Source organism: Arvicola amphibius, chromosome 3 (assembly GCF_903992535.2).
Source record: "Arvicola amphibius chromosome 3, mArvAmp1.2, whole genome shotgun sequence".
In the NCBI taxonomy this organism is placed as follows: Eukaryota; Metazoa; Chordata; class Mammalia; order Rodentia; family Cricetidae; genus Arvicola; species Arvicola amphibius.
Genome location: NC_052049.1, coordinates 111873779 through 111884770, shown reverse-complemented (window position 1 = coordinate 111884770; position 10992 = coordinate 111873779). Strand labels below are relative to the sequence as shown.

Here is a 10992-nt window from a genome sequence, read left to right as displayed (position 1 = left end):
CCAAGGCTGGCCTGAGCTGACGGTAGCCCAAGATCCCAGGAAGAGAAGTCTGACTGGATGTGGTTGGGCCAGCTGGCATTTTGTGCAAACTGGCCAGGGATTCTGCTAAATGTCCCTGAGACAAATAAGAGTCTTGGAGGGTCTTTGGCTTTGGCAAGGTGCTGGGGGTTGGAGTAGGATGGGGGAGTTGGGGGTGTCATTCTGAAATCTGGGCTTGGTCACACGAGGTAATTGCTGGGGCCAGCAAAGCTGGACTCGGGACTGGAGGACAGACTGTGGCATACCCACTTTGTCTACTGTCAAGACACTAAAGCAACAGCCCCCTTCCTCTCCTGCCGTTCTTGCCCATGGCTTGCTTGTGCCCCAGGCCAGCATGGGTTTCTGGTGGACCGAAGCCTCCTGTGGGAGCAGGGCACCGGAGTGGCTCAACCCCTGCTCTTGCCAGCTCAGTTCTCCAGTTTGAACCCTGTTTGCTTCACCCAGCAGCCGCCAGGCTCCACCCTCCTGTCTTCCTGTCACTCAGGGTGACTCCCTAATGACTATAATCAGGATGTGTTCAGAGAAGCAAGCGAGGGAGGCACAGCGAGCTGAGAGTGCTCCTCTGGCCACCCAGTCCATTAGTGGGGCACTGGACTGTCACAGCTGTCCAAGATGGACGGGGCCTGGACTGGCCGTGAGGACTGGGATGTGGGAGGAGAGCCAGTGTCTTCTCCACCCCTTCCCCTCTTCCTTGCTTACTGGGTACTCCTGCTTAGGAGCTCTGCTCTAATTATAAATGGTTGGCCAGGGCCTGTAATTAAAAATAAAGCAGAGGCAGGCAGCATTGTCCCTAACATGCTTTTAATTGGTGGAGTTAATTTTAACAGGGCCTAGCCAGTGCTGTGGAGGAGGGAATTCCAGAATGTGGGCTCTTGCCGGCATCCCCTAGAGTGCCTGCCTAGTGCTCATCTGCCCAGCTGCCTCCCCATCAGCCTGGGTACTCCCGAAGGCTTTGTGTTGGTAGCTGCAGCGCCTGGCACATGGCAGCCAGGGGTAGGATGAACTGAGGAGTGAATGGCAGGCTGGGAGCAAGGGCAGGGACCCAGCAGCCTCTCTTCTGCTGGATTCTCATTCTTAGAATCGCTCCACTGTTCTTCTCAGCAGAATGACAACCTGCAAGGAAGAGGAAAACGTTCTCAGGCTGGCTCACATGGCAGGGCGAGGAGAGGCTCTTAGGATACCCAGGGACAGGACAGGAGAAAGTATGAGCAGCTTAGAAAGTGTAATGGAAACAAGAAAAGAAGGTAGAAGAGGAAGTTAGAGCGATTGGGAACTCAGGCCCTCCCTCCAGATCCCAAGACCTGCCAGTCCTGCCCACTCTCCTCCCTGGAATCCTCTGTATCCCAGGAGACTTGGCCACCAGAGGTAAGGGAAGTTTTCTCTTTCAATTTCGGCTTAAGCTGTTTGTGTGTGTGTGTGCACGCACACACACACGCACGCACACACACACACACACACACACACACACACACACACACACCTCACTATGAAGCCCGAGCTGGCCTGGAACTCATTTTATGTAGACCAGGCTGTCCTCAGATTCATAAAGATCTGCCTGCCTCTACTTCCCCAGCATTGGGATTAAAGGTGTGCATACTACTACTATCTTGGCCACTTTAGGCATTTTAATTCCATTAAAAGTTTCAAGATAGCCTATGCTCAGATTTAGCTATTTTTTTTAAAAGATAGACCAGAGCCAGGTGGTGGCGCACACCTTTAATCCCAGCACTCAGGAGGCAGAGGCAGGCGGATCTCTGCGAGTTCGAGGCCAGCCTGGTCTACAGAGCGAGTTCCAGGACAGGCTCCACGGCTACTGAGAAACCCTGCCTCAAACCAAGATAGATCAAGATGGCTCATCCAATAGAGGTGATTTACCTCGCTGACTGAGTTCTGAGCTTCAATCCCCTCCCGGGGACCCAGCTTCTTGAATACTAGAAATCCTGGCAAACAAATAAAGAAATCATAGATCATAGGGTTGGAGAGATGGCCCAGAGGTTAAGAGCACTTCCTGCTCTTGCAGAGCACCCAAGTTTGGTTCACAGCACCCATTCGCACCTGCCCGTAACTCCTGCTCCAGTAGATCTGACACCGCTGACCTCTGAGGGCACACCTACTCACATACAGACACATAATTAAAAATAAATCTCCACTCACACACTCAACCTCTACCTGATCTCCCAGGAGCTGGGAGAGCTCTGCCCCTATTCTTTCAGGATGCCTAGCTGGGTGTCACGAAAGCAGAATCCTAGTCTTTGGAGGGAACCTTGTGGAACTGGGCACATCCTAGGTACACAGTAAAACCATGCCATGCCATTTCCTGCCTAGTGAAACAGGTTAGCCAGATATATTATTCTTGCTGAGGTAGAACAAAGATCCCAACAAGATAGCCTTTTTATAAACCAAACCTTGTGGATCCACTCATCCCTGTGCGCATCACCTGGGCTTCATGTCCAAGTATTGCCTGTTTCACAAGAGGCTGCATAGTGGTTTTGAAATATTAAATCAATAATGTTCTTACTGGCTAGTCGCCTCCACGCCCACAGAGTCAGTGGCACGGAAGCCTCTAGGGAGGGTGACTGATGTCTAAAACAAAGAAGTCAATTGAGTTGTGGAATGGATTTTATTTTTTTTAAACTGGTGGCAGCGGCAGATACGACAGACTATGAGCCAAGCTTAAGAGAGTCTCAGCTTGGCTTAAAATTCCAAAAAGGCTTAGTTAAAAGTCAAGACTATTGAATTTTGAGAAGTTAACCATTAAGTGTCTGGGATGGGAGAGATTGTTTTGGTGTTGTATGAATTAGCACAGCTCTAAGGTGCAAACACATCGATGTAACCACTCTTTCCCTCTCACGCCATGTGTCTAATACCAGCCCTGCTTCCAACTACACTGAAGACTCAGTGACTAAGAACGTCGTGCGTGCAGGGCGGCTTACTACACGCTAGGTGCTGTGCTGGGGGTCTGATGCATCTCATTTAACACTCGCAGCCTCATAAACTGATTACCCCCTCGAGCTCATGCAAATTGCCGAGTTCCTCACAGCAAGAACAATGGGGCCTCTGTCTTGTCTTTCAATCAATGCCTTCACCCCTATTTCTGTTGCTCCTCCTTCATCTAGACTCTTGTCTCTGCTGATGCAGCTTAGAGAAATCAGTCCCCATGGTCCTGACAGCACCAGGGGAGGTAATTACTTCCTCCTCTGGGTCAAAACTACAATTCCACAAGGTTTCATATCTTTGCCCCTCTTCCTTCCTTTATTTATTTACTTACTTATTTGTGTATTTATTTGGGCGGAGGAAAGGCACACGTGCACCATGCGGTGGTCAGAAAACAGTCTGTGGGGATCCATTCTCTCCTTCCACTATGTGAATTCTGGGGCTTGAACCCAGGTCACCTGCAGGCTTGATGTCAACCACCTTTACCCACTGAACCACTGGCCTCCATCTTCGTGCTATTTTGAGACTGGTTCATTAGCCCAGGCTGGCCTTGAGCTCCACGTGTAGCTGAGGATGTCCTTGAATTCTTGGTCTTTCTGCCTCTACCTCCCAAGTGCTAGAATTACCAGCGTGAGCCATGCTGCCTGGTTTATGTGGTCGATGCTGGAGATTGAATCCAGAGATTTGTGCGGCAGAGAGTGCCAGGCAAGGATGGAGATTGGAATTCAGACTCAGCCCACATCTTTACACTTCGCATAGAAAATGTCAGTATAGTCATGTGTGTGTGCTTGTGTTCCTTATTATGTTCATATCCAGTGCGGTTTTCTATAGGATCTAGCGAATGACTGGGACTGACAACTGTGGATGGATGACAGAGTGGCTGAGTGAGGAGAAGCATGCCGTGGAGCTGAGACCTGGTGGGGGTTGTTCTGCTGTCTGAGAAGGATCCCTTCCTGGGAAGCTGTTGTTGGCTCCTCAAGCCAACAACAGCCAGAGCAGAGTTTAGGAGCTGTCAGTCGGTTCCGTCCTCCGTTGCCACTATCTATTTATTTATTTGGCACTGTAGCTCAGTTAACCTGGAACTCACTACGCAGACCCGGCAGACCTTGAACTCTGAGAGACCCTTGGCCTCACCGGCCCAGTGCTGGGATTTTGACTATGCCTCACCTGGCTGGGCCTCACTTTGACTTTTCACTTACAGATCACAGGTATTCTCTGCAGAACGGCAGGACTGTCCACGGGGTTCAGTCTGTCTGTTTGGGGGGGCAGGCTGTCTGACTTACTGCATCTAGAGGAGCCATCTACATCTGGTAAGTACCCGGTAAATATGAGTTGTCTGAGCCTGCCTCTGTTGATCTGACTGAGGGCTCTAATCCTGAGGCTTCCTTCCGAGGCTGCAGCCTGGGGCATGGGAGTGAGGAAGTAGTAGGATCCTCCATCAATTCTTTCCTTACTGGCCCAGGAGCTTCAATAACACATTCAAGCTGGGAATGGTGACACAAGCCTTTCATCCCAGCAGGCAGAAGGATGGAGCTGGGAGCCAGCCTGGGCTATATCCCAGCCTGTCACAAACAGATGAGCAGATCTCTTAGCTTCCCAGTGCTTTGGTAACAAGTTATCACAAACTGAGAACTTTCCTTATCCCCTCCTAACTGTGGAGGCTGGATGTCCAAAACAAAAGCGACAGAAAGTCTCCCAGTCTCCTCCTCTGAGATTCTAGAGAACATGATCTAACCTTCTCTGAAGAAGCCATGTCTATATTAAGGACTCTAGACTTGGCTTTGACTTTGCGTGGCTCACTGGAGAAATGGAATGTTTATCAAGGGCCCGGGTTATCTTAACAGCCGTTTACAAGCAACCTCAGCATCTGACCGAACCTGCACGAGACTTTTAGATAACACTCTTGGAATGTGCTGCTCAGCTTGGCCCGGCCAGGCCTTCAGCAACCCTGAAGCTAAGGATGCTCTGAGATAAAATCTGGGTTCTGCTGCTTTGTTTTCTAGTGAAGGTATTGAACCCAGGGCCTTGAGCATTGCAGGCTGGGTTCCAGCGCCTCCTCCCTGCCCCTCAGATAGCATCAAGTGGAAACTGCAGCTTGCTGTAGCTTGTTAGACTCCAATCAAGAGCTGGAGCGTTCTTCACAGCAGAGCGAGCACGTCAGTCAGGACAAAACTGTTTCATTTCTTTGAGGCAAAGGTGTTGTTTTTACATTGATAAGAGAAATCTTGTCTGGGAATAATCTGTTATCTCAGCAATTAGGTAGTTGAGGCAGGAGCCTCGTGAGTTCAAGGCTAGCCTGGGCTATATTTCAGGTTCCAGACCAGTTTGGGTTGTGTATAGGAACCCTATGTTTTTCTTTTTATTTCTTTCCTTTTCTTTTTTAAGAATCTGTTTCAGGGCTGGGCGGTGGTGGCACACACCTTTAATCCCAGCACTTGGGAGACAGAGGTAGGCGGATCTCTGTGACTGGAGGCCAGCAGGAACTACAAAGCAAGTTCCAGGATAGCCAGAGTTGTTAAACAGAGAAACACTGTCTTGAAAACAAAACAAAATAAAAAGTGTATTTCATACCTTGATCCTAGTTTCTGGTGGCTTTCAGAAAGTCTTGGAGTTTCTTGGGCCTATGGGATGGCTTGGTGGGTAGGAGTACTTGCCATCAAGTCTGATGACCTAGAAATACCTGGAACCCACATGATGGATGGGGAGAACTGTAGTAAGGAAGCCACTAGTTAGTTCCTGGCCACTTAGCCCCAAAATAATCACACAAAACCATATTATTTAAATCACTGTTTGGCCCATTAGTTCTAGCTTCTTATTTGCTAACTCTTACATATTAATTTAACCCATTTCTATTAATCTGTGTATCGCCACGTGGCTGGCTTACCTGCTAAAGTTCTGGCGTCTGTCTTGGGCAGGGCTACATGGCTTCTCTCCCACTCCACCTCCTTTCTCCCAGCATTCAGTTTAGTTTTCCCCAACTAGCTCTGTTCTGCTATGCTATAGGTCCAAAGCAGTCCTCCTTTATTAACCGATGGTATTCACAGCATATAGAGGGAATCCCACATCAGAGAACTGACTCTCTTAGGTTATTCTCTGACTTCGATATGTGCAACATGACACACACATACCTGTACACCCCCCCCCCACACACACACCTACATGTTCAAAACAAACGAAAGTCTTTGAGTTTTTTGGCTTGTCAAGTATAACACATTCCATCTCTGACTCCTGTGACATTCTCTGCAGTGTGAAGTGAGACCCTTCTTTATTTTATTTTAAATTTTTCTTACGTCCTTTTCTTTTTTTTTTGATTTCTTTTTTTTTTTTAAAGATTTATTTATTTATTATGTATACAACATTCCTTCCATGTTTGTTTGCATGTCAGAAGAGGGCACCAGATCTCATTATAGATGGCTGTGAGCCACCATGTGGTTGCTGGGAATTGAACTCAGGACCTCTGGAAGCGCAGTCAGTGCTCTTAACCTCTGAGCCATCTCTCCAGCCCTTACGTCCTTTTCTTAAAAGAACAGCAATCACATTGTATCTAGGGTCACTTGAATTCAGTGACCGCATTTTAACATGATTACGTTTACAAAGAATCTGTTTCTAAACACAGTCACATTCATGTTCTCTGGGTGACTGTGGGCTGGGAGAGGACACTATTCAGTACCATACGAAGCAAGGCCTTCTCTGAGGGAGACCAGAGTCCAGTGAGGGTGGAACAGACATATCAACCTGAGTGATGGAGAGGCAGATGTGGACACGTTGGAGCTGAAAATGGCATGGGAGAAGATGTTGGGAAGCCTCTCAGGAAATAGGAGCTGGGCAAGGAAAGGGGGAGTTTCCAGGGGCTGGTGATGGAGAACTGAAAGGTGACCAAAGCGTGATGGAGATGGGCATGGGGGCAGTTCTGGGGCCCCTCGGGCACCATAGAAGCCATTAGAAAGTTTCAGACAAGGAAACATTGTAAGGAGAAATGTTCCTAAAAGATGACCCTGGCCTCCATGTGAGAGGGATTCAGAGGGGAGACTGGGGGTGGGCCAGCGAAGGGTTCCAGGCTGTGTCTAGTCCAGGCTAGCAAGCAAACGCCGCAGTTACGGCTCCTGGACAGTTTGTCCTGACCATTCTTCCTGACGCAAACTGCACAGATGCACAGCGCAAGTTTCATTTTGTAGGTTGAGCATGACCTTCCTTTTTAAAGGAGAGTGAGAAAGGCCCCAGAGATTTTTGGGGAACTGGGTTCTACAGAGGCTTCCAGCCAGGGTTTGCTGGCCTTTGATTTTTTCGTGGGAATCTTCCCCATGGGACTGCTTTTCCCTTTTACCAGCCTGGCTCCTTCACACATGCAGTCTGGTGGGTTGGGAAACTATCCCACAGTGATAGTGGTAAAAAAGAGCCCTCTGGCCTGTGGATACTCCTTCCTGGGGACTATGGAATGGCCTTCTTCCCAGGGCTACAGAGATCTCCATGTACCAATCATCACTCTTCAGGGTCCTCCTGCCTCATTCATTGGTGCTCAGCTTGGTCACTACTAGTCCGTAGCAGAGTCCCCCATGCGCTTGGGATACTGTGGTTCAGTTTTCCTTTTCCAGCCTAGATAGAGGAGACAGTCCACGGGTGACAGTGGATGTGAATTTAGGAAGCACCAGTGTGGAGGGGTTGACTGGCAGCTGACAAGCTTCAGAGGCCTGACGCCCCCCCCCCTCGCCCTCTCTGGTGGAGTTAGGCTGGCCAGGGATTGGCTGGGAATGAAATTTGAGGGAGATGCAGTTAGGGGTGGCTGGGACAGCAGACATTGCTTGCAGCATTCTAAACAACTTCTTGTTGGTTTTGTTATACATAGAAAACAACGGACACAAAAAAACACTGACAGATTGAACTGGGCCAAGATGGTTGGATGCCCTGCTAGCATACTCTCCTGGTCCCCTCTGCTGGGGCTTTCATTGTCTTTGAGCTATTTTACAAAGTTGTGGAAAACTCCTAACAACACATTTGAGAAAAACTGTAAGGGCACACAGCAAGACCATGGTCTTCTGTTATGGCTGTCCCTACAGACTAAAGAGCTATGGTAGAAGTTCTTTGAGTTTTGAGGTTTTCCTTTTCTTTTTCTCTTTTCCTCTCTTTCTCTCTCTCCCTCCCTCCGTCCCTCCCTCCTTCCCTCCCTCCTTCCCTCCCTCCCTCCCTCCCTTTCTTTTCTTCCCCTTTGGCAGTGCTGGGAATTGAACCTAGGACTTCATGCTTGCTGGATGTATGCTCTACCACTGAGTTACACATCTAACCCTCTTTTTATTTTTAACTTCTCTTGAGATAGGGTTTCTTGTGACCCAGGCTGGCTAGGAGCTCAGTAGGTAGGCAAAGTCCTCCTGTCTCCAGGGCCCTAAGTGTTAGTATTACATGCATGTACCATCATGCCTGGCCGTGAGGTTTTCTTCAAACCAGTTGTCACATATTACTAATTCCTCTATTAACTTACATGAGAAATATATCTTTGACACAGTTTTTTTTTGTTTGTTTGTTTGTTGTTGTTTGGTTTTTGGTTTTAGGGTTTTGTTTTTTTGAGATAGGGTCCATACAGCCCTGGCTGTTCTGGAACTTGCTATCTAGACCAGGCTGCCCTTAAACAATTCTCCACCTGTCTCTGCCTCCTGGCTGCTGGATTAAAGGCATGTGCCAACATACCGGGCACCTCCTTTCCCCTCCCTCCCTCCCTCCCTCCTTCTCTTCTTTCCTCTCTCTTTCTTGTTCTTTTGGGATATGAACTTGCTATGTAGCCCAGGCTGGTCTCCAACTCCCAGTAATCCTTTGGTCTCTGCCTCCTAAGTATTGGGATAATTAGGTGTGGGTCATCACTTCTGGCTAACAAACATTTCTTTACTTTTCTGTCTCAGGGCTGATGTTGGGATTTCAAAGATGACGGAATCCAGCCCATCCCCTCGAAAAGCCCACTGTCCAGGATGGAAGCCGCAGGAGGCTCATCAGTGGTCCGCACAGGGTGATCATGTTGGGGCTACAACTGGAGGAAAGCCACTGGGAGTGGAGACTGGAAATGGGATTTGGCTTTTCTCGCTGGGAGTCAGTCTGGGAGTGCTTAAGTCCTAAATTTACCCCTTCTAAGTTCTGTGATTTTTGGCAGGCATGGCTAGCTAGCACTGGGATGCTGAGACTAGGGGATCTTGACTCAAGCACAGGAATGATAAATTCCAAGCCAGCCTGAGCTACACAGTGACCAACTTCAGCTTTATAATCTCAAATAAATTGCTGTTTTTTTATTTTTAAAAAAATTTAGTCTGTGCCTTAAAGAGAAATAAATGAGATGCTGTGTTCAGAGCTAGGTTTAGGCGCTTAGTAAATGCCTGTCTGCTCATGCTTCCTGTCAGGGATTTTAAAAGTGCAAGGATGGCCCCTGATGTGTCCCTCCCCACCCCACCCCAGTGATATCTGAAATGCCTTTCAAAGAGGGAACCCCTTTCATTACGGGCCAGCTAGCCAAGGGCTCTTGTGTAAATAGCCCGGGACAGGAAACCCAGAGCCGGCATCCCCAGTGTGCAATTTGCTGATGCTGGAGCTTCTACTTGGAGAGGCTTCAATAGGAATACCCCCCTACTTTACAGCTCCGGCCTCCTTTAATCCCCACAGCGCCTATTTGGGAGGGCAGGGCTCAGGACTGGCCTCATTCCATGGAGGAGGGACCTGGGTTTCCAACAGAGAAATCAGCAGCCAGTTCTCTTAGCAGGGCTGAGGAGACTGAACCACACCCCTGTAGAGGAGGCAGGAAAGAAATGGCAGGGTGAGGAAGGGCTATTTCAGGAGGGAACTTGGGGAGACCAATAGAGTCAGTCTAGTTGGAGGGAACAGAACCTAGTGGGAGATATAGGCCAGAGTTCTGCCATTAACATGCTGTATGATTCTTATCCACATTGAGCCTTAATTTCCCCTTATAAAATAGGGATAATTGGAAAGTTCAGTTAGTTGAGTATATGTGTAGTGGGCAGGAAGTCCTGGATTTCACCCCTAGCATTGCACAGACTGAGTAGGCTGGGGCATGCCTGCAATGCCAGTACTTGGGAGATGGAGGAAGAGTGATCAGGAGTTCAAGATAATCTCGGTTACTTAGTGAGCCAGTGTGGGCTTTGTAAGACCCTGTTTCAAAGTCAGCCCATCTGTCAATCAAATGAAGTAACAGAATAAAATAAACTGGACGGAGTGGCAGGTGCAGGTAGGTACTCCTCAGTGTTCACTAAAGGGAAGAGTGAGTCGCTTGTGCTCAGTCCTGTGTGTTGCAGTCATGGGATGGAACAAGGTTGCTGGGAACTCAGTGGAGTGGGGGAATCAAGGGCGGCCTCTGCCAGATCTGAGGGCATCTTCTAGGGGATGCGGGAAGGGCCAGCCTAATAAGACAACTCAGTTGGTTTCTAAATTTTTAGAATTATAACTAGATAGTGGTAGTGCACTCCTTTAAACCCAGCATTTGGGAGGCAGAGGCAGGTGGATCTCTGAGTTTGAGGCCAGCCTGGTGTACAGAGTGAGTTCCAGGACAGCCAGCTACATAGAGAAACTCTGTCTCAATAAAACAAACAAATTTATTATATTATTTTCCTATGTGTATATGTGCATCTGTGTGCTTGTGTGTATGTGTGGGCACACATGTGCCATGGTTGGAGGAAAGCCTGCAGGAATCTGTTCTCTCTTTCCTCCATGCGGGTTCTAGGGGACTTAAGTCATCAGGCTTGTCAACAAGAGCCTTTACCCAGTGTGCCATCCCTACAGCCCTGACAACTATTTAAAGACTTGGGGCACTTTCCCTCTGGAGCCAGGATATTTGGCACCTAGGCCACAGCTAGAAGCACACAAGCTAGTCCCAGGGGGCCACTGGGGTCATACCTGTGCAAGCCATCTGATGGTCTAAGCCATAGGGACAGCCTCCCGGAGGGTGGGCAGGGAGAGCTTTGCTATGTTCTTATTCTGGGGGGGGGGGGGGGTCATGGGTAACTACCATCATATTTTCTGAGAACAAACTGC

At 48.7% G+C, this 10992-nt stretch overlaps 1 long non-coding RNA gene across 2 annotated transcripts; it reads right to left on the bottom strand.

Annotated features, from left to right (window-relative positions):
- Positions 1–826: 826 nt before the first annotated feature.
- LOC119808758 lies at positions 827–2659 on the bottom strand. 2 transcript variants are annotated; one of them, XR_005284559.1, is made up of 2 exons: positions 2558–2659; positions 827–1152 (listed from the first exon to the last, which is right to left on the bottom strand). It is a non-coding gene; the product is annotated as an uncharacterized LOC119808758 (long non-coding RNA). The 2 variants fall into 2 exon arrangements; XR_005284558.1 differs by lacking the exon at positions 2558–2659 and adding an exon at positions 1915–2053.
- Positions 2660–10992: the final 8333 nt, after the last annotated feature.